Raw genomic sequence first — 16111 nt, 5'->3', positions numbered from 1 at the left:
ACTGTGCAGATGGAATTAAAGCTTCGAGAAGGTAACTACCTGCTCTAACACACAGGAAGTGTCAAGGCAGGGATTTGAGCCCAGGCCCGTCTGGCCCAGAGCCCAGGCCCTCTGCCCTGTCGGGCACTGTTGGTGACCAGGGAGGCAGAGCCACAGTAGGGGAGAATGTTTTGGGCAGTGCTGAGGCACAGGGATATAGTGGGTAATGGCATGGCCTTTGGAATCAGACAGACTGGGGTTCAAATCCTGACAATGATAGGACTTAGCTGTATGAGCATGGGAAGTGACTTAACCTCTGTGATCTTTGGTTCTTCCTCTGTAAAATGAGGGAGCTGTAACTATTCCAAGGGAGCGTGTGAGGATGTCATGAGAGAAGGACTGCAGAACCTTGGCACAGGCCCTGGGGGCGATGAGCATTCAGTCAGTGGTGGCAGCTGTCGTTTATATGGGGGTTGCTGGGCCCTTTCTCATTCACTTGATCTCCTTGTTGGTCCTTGGGAAGGGCGGACTCTAGAGGGCAAGTCAGTCAGACATAGGAGTGACCTTTGGTGTTGCTTGTTAGTCCTGGCATGTGTTGCTGGGAGCTGTTTATCAGAAACGTAACCACTGAAGATTGGCAGGACAGGGAGAAGACTGGCTGGGTAGGGCGTTCCCAGAGTGGTTCCAATTCCGCTCTTCCTAGTGATGGGCCAAAAGGAGAGACCAGAATAGGGGCCCATTTGGGCCTAGTGGGACCTCCTGAGGGAACCCAGCCTGGCAGACGTGGGCAGGGTCCAGAGTTCCTGCTGGAGCAGGAGGGACTCTCAATGTCCCGACCTTCTATCTGTGGCTCATTAATAATTTGTTGATTCTGGCACCGTTTTAGGTTCAGAGGTCACAGTGACACACAAACAAACAAAAAAATCCACACACTCACAGGGGTCATATTCTAGTGGGGAGGACAGACAGGAAACATGTAAGCACATAGATTTGAATGCAGTCTTGGGGAATGAAGAACAATAAAGCAGTGGAATGGGACAGAGGAGTGTTTTGGGGTGACCAGGAAGGGGATACATAAGCAGAGACCCTGGTGGAGTAAGGGTGCCAATCATGAGAATGTTGTGGGGGGCATTCCAGGCAGAGGCCCCCCGGGGTGGAACTGACCCGGGTACAGCAAGAAGGCCCACGGGAGTGGGGGCAGGCAGAGGTGGGAAATGAGGTCAGGCTGGAAGCTACCAGATGCCACTGGCCTTCTCACCATTTGCGGCAATCACTATTTCCAGATCTCAGGGAGGAGTTAGCCGCCCCCTTCCCCGTCTGCACCACGGGTGCACACGGCTCTCGTGGCAGTCCGCACACAGGGTAGGACTGTTGGTCTGTTGTGTCCCCAGACCGTGAGCTCCTCAGGCCAGGGACCGTGTCTGTCGTGCTTATACCCAACACCTCGTGTGGAACACGGGCTTCGCACGTTGAACAATGAATTCGGGTGATGACGGTGCTGTCAGACGGGGTTTCTCTGTGCCCGTCGCTGCGGTAAGCACTTGATGCTTCGTCCCCCCGTTCGGTCAGTAGCCCCCTCCCCAGGTATTGTCCCGGGTTCATCCCCAGAGGATCCACGCCGAGCACCTCCAGCGCTGGGACAGAAGTCAGGGGTGGAGGCGCGGTGCGTCCAACCACGAGGACGCCTGAGCGCTGGCTGCAGGCGGGGGGCCGAGGTGAGGGGGCGCCCGCGAGCGCGCTGCCGGGGGACGTGGTGTGCGTGCGCGGCTCCGGGGCCTGGCAGCGCTCCGTCTCCTCGGTCCCTGAGGGGACACGCTGACCCCTGCCTGCTTGGAGCAGCCCAAGGGGCCTGTGGGGTAGCCCTCAGACCTCCTCTCGGCTTCCTAATCCACAAATGGAAAAGTGGCACTTAAAAGGAATTTATTCAGGTGGGAGCTGTGTAAGACATGGAAATAAGGCTTTTGAGCTGCTGCACATAAACTGGGAGTGTAAATGAAAAGCTTTTTATTTGGTTTCGGAGCCAGACTTCGAGAAGCCAGTGGGCCGTGTGGTCTGGAAGCGCAGGTTGTGGGCAGCGGGCCGGAACAGGGGCCACCTGGGATGGCGGGGAGGGCGAATCGCTCTTGCGCTGGAACGGCCAAGAGGCCAGGGCGTCAGCACACACAGTCGGGGCCCAGAAAGTCCTTTCCGAAAAGGTGGAAAGCGGGGGAGAGGAAGAAAGGCAGTGCCTCGCTCCCGGCGTATTTGAGAAGGAAAACGCCTGCGGTAACCCATGTTGGCAGCTTTTATAGCTTCCTCCCCGCAATGCGCCGGGCAGACCCTGAACAGGCCGGTGTTTTGTTTTCCTGTAACGAAGCCGAGTGGACCAGGGGCAGCTCCCCAGCAGTGGCTCGCCCGGGGCTCCGCCGGTGGGGCGAGGCCGGAGTGCTGGGTGCAGCTCTGCGACGTCCTGCCTGCCGGCTGAGCCCCCGCCCCGGCCTCCTCTGGACGCTCGAGGTCGCCTGGTCACCGTCCTTCAGCCGCAGGTCCTCCATGGCCGCTGCGGAAGAAGGAGGCGGCAGGCGGGCTGGGAAGGCAGCCACTCTGGGGAAGAAGGCGCGGATCTACACTGTCAAGGGTTGCTGCTTGGGGACTGCAGGGGGCCCATAGCACAGGGCACCCACAGAACGCTCTTTGTGCCTTGGGTTGCCGCTTGCCAGGGCACTTTCCATGACTAGCTTTAACCTGCATTTATAATCTCTTCTCTTTGGTAGTAAGTCCATATGTGTGCGTGTGAGATAAATTTGGACATTGGATTCCCTGCGTGGTTAAAAATATGTATCTGTGACATTGGCGACCTGCACGGGCATGTGTTTTGAGAGCCACGGACAAGGGGAGACGCCCAGCTAGCTGCTCTGACATACTGGGACGCTCAGGAACCGTCTCTGAGGTGAGGGTACGATCTGCTGTTTGATGTTCTTGTTATAGACGCCTTCTCCCTGTTTTCTTTCAGGTGATTATATGGAAACCAGATAGGTATCTTAAAAAAATTTTTTTTGAAATTTTATTTTATTATGTTATGTTAGTCACCATACAGTACCTCATTAGTTTTTGATGTAGTGTTCCATGATTCATTGTTTGCGTATGACACCCAGTGCTCCATGCAGTACGTGCCCTCTTTAATACCCATCACCAGGCTGACCCATCCCCCACCCGCCTCCCCTCTAGAACCCTCGTATCTTAAAAATTTTTTAAAGATCTTTTATCCTAAGAATTTCAGGTTTGTTCTTTAACCTGTATTAATTATGGAAAAATTAGAACATAGCAAAAATAAGGAGACCCAAGTCCTTTGCATTCCTGGCATTCGGGGTAGTTACTGCTGCTTATTGGTGTTTATGTTCTTCGAGACTCTCTCCTGATGAGCATATCTTAATATAAAATAAAATCTAATAAGTGATGATGGCTTACATTTGAACGTTACTATTTGCCAGCACTTTACATGTATAGACTAATTTAATCCTCAAGAATCCATTTGGTTTTTATTATTAAACCCGTTGTATGGATGAGAAAGCCGAGGCCCAGAATGATTAGGTACCTTAAGATCACATGGGTAAGTAGCCAAGCTGGGATCTGAACCCCGGCAATGTGGTTCCATAGCCTGTGCTCTTAGGTACACGCTATACTGATTTGCAAAAGAAAAGGATAGGGGCGCCTGGCTGGCTTTGTCAGTACAGCATGTGACTCTTGATCCTGGGGTTGTAAGTTGAAGCCCCACGCTGGGTGTAGAGATTACTTAAAAATAAAATCTTAAAAAAAAAAAAGAATAGGATAAAACTATTCATAACAAATTTTAACTTGCTTTTTTACACTTAATATGTTATGAATCCCTTTTGATGTCAATAGCTACATTCAGAGCATCTTTCAAAATGGGCAAGCTGTGGCGTTAGCAGTGCAAAAATGGAAGGCTATTTTCTTATGTGGCCATTCTAGGTAATAATAATTATTGTATTTAAACATAGCAGACATCAGGGGCGCCTGCGTGGCTCAGTCAGTTAAGCGTCTAACTCTTGATTTTGGCTCTGGTCATGATCTCAGGGTTGTGAGATCGAGCCCTGGCTCTGTGCAGGGCGTGGAGCTTGCTTCAGATTCTGTATCTCTCCCTTTCTCTTTGCCCCTCCCCTCTGCTCGGGCACGTGCGCTCTCTCTCTTTCTCCCTCTCTAAAATAAATAAATCTGTAAAATAAATAAATAAGCTGACGTCAAGGCTCCGTGCCTCATGCTGTGCTAAGAGCTGTGTGTGTATTATCTATTTTAAGCCTCATATAACTAGGGCTTCTTGCGGGGGAACAAGTTAGGATCAGGTGTAGATTTTCCAGGTTGTATCTCATTTCCATTAAGCTTCAAATTAGGTTTTTGTTTTTTTTTTTTAACTAGTCTCCATGCCCAAAATGGGGCTTGAACTCAAGACCCTGAGATCAAGAGTCACATACTCTACTGACTGAGTCAGCCAGGTACCCCTCAAATTTAGATTTTTGACTTTATCTTCAAATAAGGTTATATATACAGTAATATTATTTTTGTGTGTTAATTTTAAAAACAACTTGTTATTTTGAAATAGTTTGACTCAGAGGAAGTTGCAAAAATAGTACAGAGAATTTCTGTGTATTCTTCACCCTGCTTCCCCCAATGATAATATCTTCCATAACTGTAGTACACTGTTAGAACCAGGAAACTGATGTTAGCATTTCCTATTAACTCAGGTTCTCCGTTTGTTATTAAAGTTAAATTGTTTTATGAAAAATAAACACAAAATACACGACAATTGATAATCTAGTTTGGTAGTTCTTTGTTGTTAAATATATAGGAGTCTCTAAGTGGTGGAGTCTGGGGCCTCTCTCCTGCCTCACAGAGGTGAATAGTGTTATTAGCTCCATTCAACAGGTAAGGGATGGGGGTCAGAGAGGGTAAGTCACTTGCATGAAGTCACACAGCTATAGTGAGCTTCAGAGCTGGGACTTAACCCCTCTGATTCTAAGATCCACTCTTGAGCCCCCGCACTTCCCAGCATCTCTTCTGATTTGCTGGCTTTTTGGGGCAAGGCTCTGAATATAAGTAGGTGTATTTACATGAATCCATGCATGTGTAGATTTTTCCCCACTCTCCAGAGCTCCTTCTCCGAGACTAGAGAATGCCAGAGCTGAAGAGGACCTTGAGTAGGGCATTTAGCCTAACGCCTCATTTAATAGAGAGCAGTTGCACCAGCGCAGGGGCCCATGTGCTGTGTCTCGAGTTGGCCCACACCCCGGGACTACAGGCCACCTTCTTCCATAAACCCAGTCATTTTGTTGGTCTCCTTTGAGACTCTCCTCCAGTTGCTCATTTCCACATTTGCTGACTTACAGCCGCCTGGCTGTCAGCTTGCTCTGTTCCTTCCTGGAGGTGCTTGGGGAGCCTGAGCAGTGGTGGGCTGTGCTTCGCTTCCTGAACTTGTCCACCCTGCCCCTCTTCTCCCACCTGCCTGCCCAGTGCCTCTCAGCCCGTGCCTGGGACTCCAATGAAGAGCAAAAGCCATTTGTGTAGGAAAGATGCAGGAAATAAGATTTCTGTAAAGTCCTGTCCATGGGAAAAGATTTTTACCCCCATCCCAGTCAGTCCCCCTCTTACTTTACTGCCTTCTTTCCTACCTTCGCTCAGAACTTGAGCTGCCAGTGCAATCCACTTCTGTAACCCAGAAAGCAGACAAAGCCCACCCCCTTGCCTTCCCAGCCACAGCCGTGGCCTGTCACTCAAGTGAAGACTATGTGTGAACTTTATCATTCCTGTTAAAGAAATCAAGGACTTGTCTAGTTGACCCCTGCAGTAACTCTGCCCAAACTTTTATTGAATTTTATGGATAGAACCATGGGAATGCAGATAGGATTATTCCAGACTTTCCACCCACCCCACTTCAGAAGTCCCTGGTGTGCCTTCCATTCTCGTTGACTTGATGTGTGTGTGTGTGTGTGTGCATGTGCACGTGTGCATGCATGACATGAACCTGTGTAGGCATGAGAGAGCATCTGGGGGCCCGCATGGATCTCCCGAGCAGTTGGGACCAAGCCCTCATTGCTGAAGCTTTTAGCCACTTCCGGTGGAGAAATGCTCCTGGGCCCTGGGCTGTACCTGGGAGGGGCCAGGATGGAAGGTGATGCACTCAGCGGAGTGCTGCCTGAAACTGCTGCAAGAGCTGGTCTTCAAGTGAAGCGGGGCTTGCTGAGTGGCATCACCCTCCTCACATCATTACATGCTGGGGCCTGTCGGCTGCTATCCTCACAGCCACACAGAGAGACCGTATTTCCTCACCGGAAGCCCCTCCAGCCTGAGAGGAGGGAAGGAAGAGGAGATTACCTTGCCTCACCCTTGGACCTGCCCAAAGCTCAGTATGCGGTTGAGACCTCGGGTATTCAGGGGTGGGCTACTGAGAGAACATTCCTGGCCAACAGGTGCCTGCCAGGGAAGGTCTTTGTGAAGGGTAACTAAGTGATAGAAAACAATGGTATTTCACTTGCCCTGGTTTTGGAAGTAGATTCCAGCATTTTTTTTTTTTTTTTTTTTTGAGATTTTATTTATTTGACAGAGAGCAGGAGAGCACAGGCAGGGTGAGTGGCAGAGGGAGGGGGAGTGGGAGAGGGAGAAGCAGGCTTCCTGCTGAGCAGGGAGCCCGACTCGGGGCTCGATCCCAGGACCCTGGGATCCTGACCTGAGCCAAAGGCAGACGTTTAACGAACTGAGCCACCCAGGCACCCCAGATTCCAGGATTTTAATATTCATTCATTCTTCCAACTTTGTAGCATGCAAAGTATAATACAAATGTGAATAAGACAGTCTCTGTCTTAAGGGAACCTGTTAGAAAGGCAGAATCCCAGGGCTCATCCCAGCTTACTGAAGCAGAGTCGGCATTGTCACAGGTCTATATTGTCTCCAGGTCCCCTGGTGCTTCACATGCCCGTTCGAGTCCGCATGTTCTGCCCCTCCTGATTCCTCCACCTGTAACATACATCACTCGTTGATCAAATAATTGTTCCACTAACTACATATTTGAGTTGGCACCTGTGATGAAATCTCTTTGTCATCCCTGTTAGAGTAGGAGAGAATTCAATAAGAAATAATTTCAGTACAGTGTGATAAGTCTGCTAAGTGAGGTATAGGCTATGGGCTACAGAACTTTTTCATTCTCTTGATAAATTTTTGCTGTATACCGTGTACCTGGGGCTCTGCTAGCAGAGGGGTGTAGTGTAAGGTCAGATAAGCTTCCTGCCCTAAGGAGCTTAAATCCCATGGGGAGAGTGGATGATAAGCAGTAAAGAAACATACAAACAGGGTAGCTACCCATGGTGATAAAATGCTTTGCAGGGAATAAATGGGGTGATAGGAGAGAGTGACGGTACATAGGGCAGTCAGGGAGTTGAGGATCACGGGCGATAACTCTTGGACAGCACATGAAAGGCACTTGATAAAGTTATTATTCTTCCTACAACAGTAAACATTTTATCTGCTACCTCCCGGTTTTTAATTTGCAGCAGTACATGATGGATTTCTGTCCTCAAACAAAATGTCTCTTTCCTTGGTGTGTGTGCGGCAGCCTAACATATGTCTTACCACAGTGATGGTCCATGGGCTTCCCAACCTCTCATCACAGAGTCCACCTATGCTGTCTTCTCTGCCCAAAACAAGGTTCTGAACTGAGCAGATAGGATTTCAGAGCCCTCCAGTACTCCTCCAGGCCCTGAAATCAGCTCTCTCCTAGAGTGGTCTCTGATGCTTGAGTCAACCCAGCTCTCTGCTTTGGAGAAAGGACATCTTTTCCTTTCATGACATTCCCATCCTATCTTCCCTTGGAATCCGATTCCATACTGCCTTTTGAGTTGCACACACATCTCACTTGACCATCTTTCTAGCTATACCTGATCACACTAGTGCCTGTGAGTCTCTCTCTTCCCTGATCTACTTAAGTAGGAGTTGAATGCTTGCTCTTTGCCAGGTCCTGTGCTTGGTGCATGGAATAAGTCCATGGGTGAAAGGACGCAGTCCCCGCCCCTGGAGTGCAGGCAAGTAGACTAAGACTCCATTTACTGCGTCAATCACAACAAAGGAAAATGCCCTCAGGACCTATGCTGGGAAGGAGACAGGTGCTTGGTACCTTGAGAGTCTATGGTGAGGGGAGCTGGCCTCGCTGGGGAGGGGTTCCTGGGAGAACCGAGGTCAAGATGCTAAGTAGACCTCAACTCAGTAAAGAGGGGCAGAGAAGCAGCGTATGCAAAGGCAAGGGGAAAAAAAGGGGTGAAATCCTCTTGGGAGCATGGGAGATCCCTGTCTGCATGCCTTATGGCTCCCCACATAGCCTGGCTGCTTCCCCCACTTCTAGCCTCTGTGGTCAAATTCAACAATCATTCTCAAACCTCGTCTTATTTGACCCGTCAGCAGCATTTGGCACAATTAATCATACCCTTCTCCTTGAAAAGGTTTTTTTGTTTATTGCTTGACTCCCTGGACACCGTGCTTTCCTGATGGTCTTCCTTCCTGCCTATCAACTCCTTCTCTGAACTTCCCTGTCGCAGTGTCCCAGGCTTTTGTCTTTGGATCTCTTCTCTCTTTCCTCACACTAGCTGTAAATACCACCTCTAAGTTTATCCTCCCCAGCTCTGGCCTGTCGCCTGTCAGACTCATGTATCCATTTACCCGCTTGGCACTCCCCCCTTCAAATATTCATTAGACATCTTAAAATTAATAAGGCCCATATTAATTGTCCCTGCCCCCCAAATTTGTTCTTCCCAGTCTTCCTCCACCCCACTAAATAGTTATTCAAGCCATAAACCTTGGAATCATCCTTGACCTCTCTCCTCCGATCCACTCCCATTCAGTGCTTTAGCGAATCCTGTCTGCTCACCCTTCAGTGTATATCTGTGATCTTTGCACTTCTCACCACCTCCATTGCTACTCTTGGTCTAAACCACCACTGTCTCTTGCCCAGACCATGTGGTCAACTCCTAACTGTGCTTCTGCTACTGGCCGTGCTGTTCTCAGCATGGCAGCCCACATGGTCCTTCTCCAGTAAAGTCAGGTCATGCCACTCTCAGCTTAAAACCCTTCAAAAGCTGTACCATGTCACTAGAATAAAAGCCAAAGTCTTTACAGTGACCCATTTCCTCATTCCCTTATACACTGTTCTAATGTGTGTAATGTCTATTCTCTTCCATGCGTTCTTAGAAAATGTGTGTAGTTAATTTATGTGCAAGTTTCTCAAACTTTTAATTCTATAATTATAATATATTTTAATATATAAGTGGTATTGTTATGTCATTGTGATTCATTTTTCACTCAGCTCAATGTTTTTAATTTCTTTTTGTTAATGTATGATAATACAACCAGCTACACACATGAGATAAAAAATTAATTTAATGCCATAATTGAATTAAAAAGGAGAAATGAAAGGAAATTAGTGTATAATAAAAGATGTAATTTGATATATAAATGCACAGGCACAGATATACCAGAAGACATAATGAAATACGTGCTTTTAAGGAAAACTTTGGATTTAAGAGAAGGAAAGATTTAAGTACTGTTGTGCAAACTTTCTGTAAAGCTTTTGGTATTTTCAAGTAAGAGCTAAACAGATACTATGTGACAAACTGTTTTCCCATGCAAATGTTTGGCAAGACATTTGACAGTTCTACGGAGCATGGTATGTGTGTTTCCTGTGCATTGTGGGACCTCTAGTGTTCCTGCCCTATTCCCAACTGTGACAGACAAAAGGGCCCCCACAGGTGTCCAGAATGCCTCCTGGAGATGGATCACAGACCTAAATCTAAAGCCTAAAACCATAACATTTCTAGAAGAAAACATAGGAGAAAAATATTTATGACCTTTGTTTAGGCAAAAAAATCTCAGATGCAACACTATGAGCCATAAACACTATGAGCCATAAAACCAGAAATGGATAAATTGGACTTCACCAAAACTAAAAACTTTTGCTTTTCAAAAGGCACTGGCAAGAGAATGAAAGGATAAGCCACAGAGTAGGAGAAAATATTTGCAAAGCATACTTCTGATGAAGGACTTGTATCTAGAATATATAAAGAACTCTTAAAACCGAGTAATAAGAGAACAACCGAATTTTAAAAAACAATGAAATGACGTGAAAAGACACTTCATCAAAGATGTATGGGTAGGAAATAAGCACACGAGAAGATGTTCAACAGCATTCGTCATTAGGGAAATGGAAATTAAAACGGCAATGAGATACCATCAGCACCTGTTGGAATGGCTGCCGTTGGAAAGACTGACCGCATACTAAGAGTTGGTGAAGATGTGGGTTCCAGAATTCTGACAAACTGTTAGTGAGAAGGTAAAAAGGCTGCCACTTTGGAAAATATTTAATTTATTTATTTGAGAGAGAGAGAGTGAGAGAGAGAGAGGGAGAGAGCATGAGTGGGGGGAGGGGCAGAGGGAGAAGCAAACTCCCCATTGAGCAGGGAGCCAGATATGGGGCTTGATTCTGGGACTCCAGGATCATGACTTGAGCCAGAGGCAGTCGCTTAACTGATTAAGCCACCCAGGTGCCCCAGTTTGGCAGTTTCCTACAAAGTTAGGCATATATCTCCTATGTGATCTAGCCATTGCTCTCCTAGGTGTTCACCCAAGAGAAAAGAAAGCAAGCAAGACTCGTATACAGATATTCATAGCATGATTATTTGTAATATAGTTGACCCTTGAACATCATGGGCTTGAACTTCATGGGTCTAACTAGATGTGGATTTTTTTTAAGATATTGTATTAAACATGGATTTTTAAAATTAAATTAACATGGATTAATTAAATATGGATTTTTAAAGATACTGTATTAAGATAAAATACAGTATAGTACGGTAAATGTGTTTTCCCCTAAGATCTTCTTAACCTTTTTTCTCTAGCTTACGTTATTATAAGAATTATAGCATATAATACATATAACATACAAAATACTTACTTGTCAACTGTTCATGTTATCAGCAAGGCTATGGTCAATTATTTGTAATTAAGCTCTTGGGGAGTCACAAGTTATATGCAGATTTGTGACTGTGAGGGGATTGGCACCCCCAACCCCTGCATTATTCAATGGTCAACTGTAGTCAAAATTGTAGTAAAACCCAGAAACGACACAAATGTTCATTTACAGTTGAAGGGATAAATTGTAATACATCCAAAATTCCCCTGGAGAGGTATTTCCCCTCTGACAACCTAAAGTCCAAATTTCTGAACTTCATGTTCAAGGCCTTTCAAAAGCAATTTTCATTCCACTTTCTCTCCTGACGTTTCCCCGCTAGATACCCTCTACATTGAGTCCTCTAAGTTCCCTGAATACTCTGCATGGCTTTAAAGGTGAAGCTTTACAACTGTAGTTATTAAGTCTTGGTTACCTGTCCTTTATTTTAGGTTTGTTTGTGTTTGTTTCAGATGATCTATCTATCTATCTGATCTCTACGCCCAACGAGGGCTTCAACTCATGACCCTCAGATCAAGAGTCTCATGCTTCACTGACTGAGTCATCCAGGCGCCCCTATTTTGGCTTTCTTATCCTGTCAAACTCCTACTGAAGGCACGTCCATATCCTCCAGAGTTAGAGGCTCCTTGACTTAAACCTAGCAGAACTCCTAAATAGGATGTAGAATTCATTTATGAGTATATCTGCCCACCAAATTGTCATTTCCTCAAGGGCAGGAAATGAGACTAGGTCTTTTCGTTTTTTAATCCTTTGCACTTAGTATAGAGCTTGGTAGACCACAGGTACTTGGATGAATAAATGAGTGAAAGAATGAATTGGTGTTCAGTTCTGTGTTTTACTATTGAAAATAGTAGTCTTAGCAGCTGGGATGGTTTTAAATGTGAGTGGGATCTTTCATTTAACTGAAGAGAAGCTCCATTTCAGCACCATTACCAAAAGTTGTAACCCTAATCATCTCATAGTCACTAGGACACATACCAGAGATTCTTATAATGTATATAACTATTGCAGCACCAAAAATAGTAACCCAAATGTTCATATAATGCAGTTCTTTGTGTTGGTTAAAAAAACTCCGGTCTTTTCAAACGAATGTGGAGATATGTAAATAAATACAATTTTGAATAAAAAGTTTCAAAACTATAGAATAGGATCCTGATTTTGAGAAAGAAAGCTGTATATGCATATAGATCTATATATATACTATGTTAGTTTGTACTTAGGAAAATCTGGAAAGATATTCACTGAGGAAGTTGGGACATGATGGGAAATTTCTTTTTTTTTTTTTTCCTTTTAACTTTATATGCTTCGGTATTATTTGAATTTGTTATGAGCATGGATTGTTTTAATAATTAAAAAACCCACACAGATTAAAAATATATACATGACCAGTAAGACTTACTGTTATGAATTTATTTCATATACCTCCAAACTTTAATTCTTAGGATAATTTTTTTTAAGGTTTTATTTATTTATTTGACAGAGCATGAGCTAGGGGAGGGGCAGAGGGAGAGGGAGAAGCAGGCTCCCCGCTGAGCAGGGAGCCTGATGCAGGACTCGCTCCCAGGACCCTGGGATCATGACCAGAGCCGAAGGCAGACACTTAACCGACTGAGCCACCCAGGCACCTCAATTCTTAGGATAATTTTAACATTTTAGATTTATATAGCATCTTCCTAAATTGCAAGCTGTATTACCCTGTGATCTTATTTTCACCTTCAGATATCTTTTTGGGGAGGTGGAATGAGGAGGGAACTCCAGGGCAGGAAGGGTGGATGCCATATCCAGTTGGAGTGCGGCCCGCGGTTTCCTCCTATTCCTAGCCCAGTGTGCTCTTTCGGAAAGCTCAGCTACCACCTGAATGAAGTAGAATGATCTAACTCCTTCAGTTGGGTAAGTGCACAGGCTTTGCAGTCACAGAACTTTTTTGACTTCTGGTTTTGCTGCCTATTAGCTGTGTGACCTTGGCCAAGGGTCTTACTAGCTTTGAGTTAGGTTTCCTCCTCTGCAGCATTAGGATCCGGTGGTATATGTGTTCTAGGGTGGTGGTGAGGCTTGGGTGTGAAGTGTTGCAAACAAAAGTGGTACTTAACAAAGGTTTGCTTTTGTTACTCTGTTACTGTGGTGAAGGAAAAATCCAGCGCCTGAGAGAAATGAGGCTAGATCAAAGGAAAGCAAATGACGAAAAGGACAATTTTTAAACGTATTTATTTGAGAGAGAGAGTGTGTGTGTGAGTACTAGCAGGGTGAGGGACAGAGGGGGATGGAGAAGGAGAATGGAGCCCGATGCAGGACCCAATCCCAGGACCCTGAGATCATGACCTGCGCCTAAATCAAGAGTCTGCTCCTTAACCAACTGAACCAGACAGGTGCCCTGAAAAGGACAATTTTTAATATAGGTTGAAGATATAACTCGATTTCCCAGTTACTCTTCCCTGCCTTCTTTTTAAAAATTAAGCCTTTGTGGGGTACCTTGAAGGCTCAGTCATTTAAGCATTTGCCTCCGTTTAGGTCATGATCTCGGGGTCCTGGGATGAGGCCTCACATCAGGCTCTCTGCCCAGTGGGGAGTCAGCTTCTCCCTCTCCCTCTGTGTTCTCTCTCACTCTTTCTCAAATAAATAAACAATAGTAAAAAAAAAAAAAAAACTAAGTAAAAATTAAGCCTTTGCTGAGTGCCAGCAGATGCATCACTGCTAGCTCAGTAGGAATTGTAGGAAGGCCCGGAGCAAATACTTTGCAGTGTGAGCAAGGTGGAGAGAATTGCATGGACTGGTGAAAAGCATATAGGCCAAGAGGCTTGGAAGCCGTCTCTGCAGTGCTGCAGTGACCCAGGAAGCCAGGCCCGCTCCTGTGCACCCAGTGGGGCGACTGGTTAGCCAAATGTAGTGGTGGGACCAGTGCACTAGCCCTGGGGCTAAAAGCTCCGTGAATTCCCAGGCACAGTCAAGCTTTCCAGTGGGCTCCCGGTACCTAGAACATCTCTGTGACTCAGAGTGCTTCTGAGAAATGGTCCTGAGCTGCTCTGTCTGCCTGGCAGAGCCATCCCAGCCTGCTGTCACCTTGGGGACAGAGGAGATGAATAAGGAGAGGCAGTTGACATGCCATTCATGTGGCGGTGCCCCCAGTGCTCCTTGGGTCTTGCTGCCTGGTATCCCTGGGTCTCTTGGGATGGCTGGCAGGTGCAGGTAGAGGGCCTTCTCCCCCAACCTTCATAACTGTGTGAGGCTGAGATGTGTGGCTCCATGAATGTGGGAGGGGCCAGCAAAGTGTTGGCTAATATAGACCCCTCTTAAGAGAAGTGTTTCGTTTGTTCTATGTCATGTTTGCAAAAGTGATGACGGTAATAGCTAAAATTTACATAATGTTTACCGGGCACTGTTACAATTGCATATATATTTTACATATTTATACATAGAATTGCTATATAAATATATATTACATAACAAATTGTATGTTAAAATTTATATATATCTTTTATTCCTCACAGTAGCCCTATGAAATCGGCAGTAGTATTACCTCTTATGGTAGCGGTTTTTCAGATGGGGAACATGAGGCATGAAGTGGTTTAGTAAGTTGTCCAAGGTCATATGCAGGTAAACGGCAGAACTGGGACTCAAAACACAGCTGCTCTGGTTCCAGACCCCAAGCTCCTGTTAATACTCTATTGCATCTCAATTTGTTTGAACCCGTATTTCAAAACTGGGAAAATCTGGAGGGCTGGCTTCTGTTGACATATCAGAAGAACTGAGGACACGGGGCTGTGTCCCCTTGTGGTAACAATTGACTGGTGACCAGTAACAATTGTCTACATTACCCCTATCCCCACCCACCCATCTCAGGCCCAACTCTGAGTCCTATTCTCTTGGCCCAGCTCCCATACTTATTTGTACCTGCAGACACTTTCATTTTCAACCCCCAGCTTAAGGTCGTATAGAGTCACAGATAGGGGTATTTATAAAAATGTCAGGCTCTTTCCCTCCGAGGTAGGGACTGTTTTCATCGCCATTTTCTGTGTGAGGTCTTTGCGGCGTGGAGAGGGCGAATACTCAGGTGAAGTAATGCAGACAGGGTTTGAGCTTTGCCTCGCCCGGGGTCTGTGCTTTGGTGACTGTATTCCTCCTCCCCTTAGGGTCCCACCTTGTTAGAGATTCTGTGGTAAAGTTGATAATTAGAGCAGAAGAAATTGCAGAAGAACTAAGTATGAAAAAGTCAGCCTAACAGCCCATGTCTGTTTTTGTCTGTACACAGAGTAAACAGCTACAGAACATAATCATTTCTCTGGACCTATTTGTTGAGTGGAGAGTAGATCAGAAAGTTTGTTTGTTTGTTTGTTTGAAGTAAGCTGTATGCCCAGAGTGGGGCTTGAACTCAAAACCCCAAGATCAGCAGTCCCGTGCTGTACTGACTGAGCCAGCCCGGTGCCCCAGAAAGAGTTATTCTTGAAGAGAGAAATCTGAGAACGTTTCAAAAAATGAATTGGCATCTAGTATATGTTTAAAATTTTTTAATTTACTGAACCTTCCCCCCCCCCCTTTATTATTGGACAAAATGGCCTTTTTCTAGCCAGGTATCACCAAGGAATTTTTTTTGGTAAGAAAATGAAACAATAAAAACAAAAACAAAAACAACAACAACAAAAATCCTGGCCCATTTCTCAAGAAAGTTTATTTTAAAGTTCCCAGAATTCTCTTTAAGTGGTTTGAGATTTGGAGCCTAGTGATAGCAAGCACAGCTGAGAAATGAGGTTTTGGCCTGGTTATTATCTAACCAGGTGGGCTGGGCTCCTTGAACTTTAAGAAGCTTTTGTGTTTCCAGCTGTACCTGGGGATTAGTGGCTTAGTCCCACCTCATGGGAGCAAGTTTTATTGTTACCTCTTCTAAGGCTGAAACCATAATGCCATGGTTTTTTACACAGCACCATCTGCTTCAGGATCTCAACATGCTTACTTAGAGTCCCCCCGCGCCACCCCCGAGTCCCTCTCTCCAAATAAGTCCAGTATCTGGAAGAGTGAATTCACTTTGGATGTAGCAACAGATGTGCGTGATAATATGTAAAATGCAATCGGTTGGTTATCAATCAGTTATATGGTCATTGAGCATCTCATACAGGCCAGGCATTGTGCGAGAGTTTGCAG

The 16111-nt window shown here is 45.7% G+C and overlaps 1 long non-coding RNA gene across 1 annotated transcript in view; it reads left to right on the top strand.

Annotated features, from left to right (window-relative positions):
• The window catches only part of LOC118550951 (uncharacterized), a 360365-nt gene that overhangs the window by 67004 nt on the left and 277250 nt on the right, over nt 1-16111 (top strand). Inside the window, exon 5 of the long non-coding RNA XR_013445824.1 lies at nt 2733-2908. This is a non-coding gene — a long non-coding RNA (uncharacterized LOC118550951). The remainder of the gene's footprint in view (nt 1-2732; nt 2909-16111) is intronic.

Source organism: Halichoerus grypus, chromosome 2 (assembly GCF_964656455.1).
Source record: "Halichoerus grypus chromosome 2, mHalGry1.hap1.1, whole genome shotgun sequence".
Lineage (NCBI taxonomy): Eukaryota > Metazoa > Chordata > Mammalia > Carnivora > Phocidae > Halichoerus > Halichoerus grypus.
The sequence above is the reverse complement of the archived record's forward strand: the minus strand, read 5'-3'. Positions and strand labels throughout refer to the sequence as shown.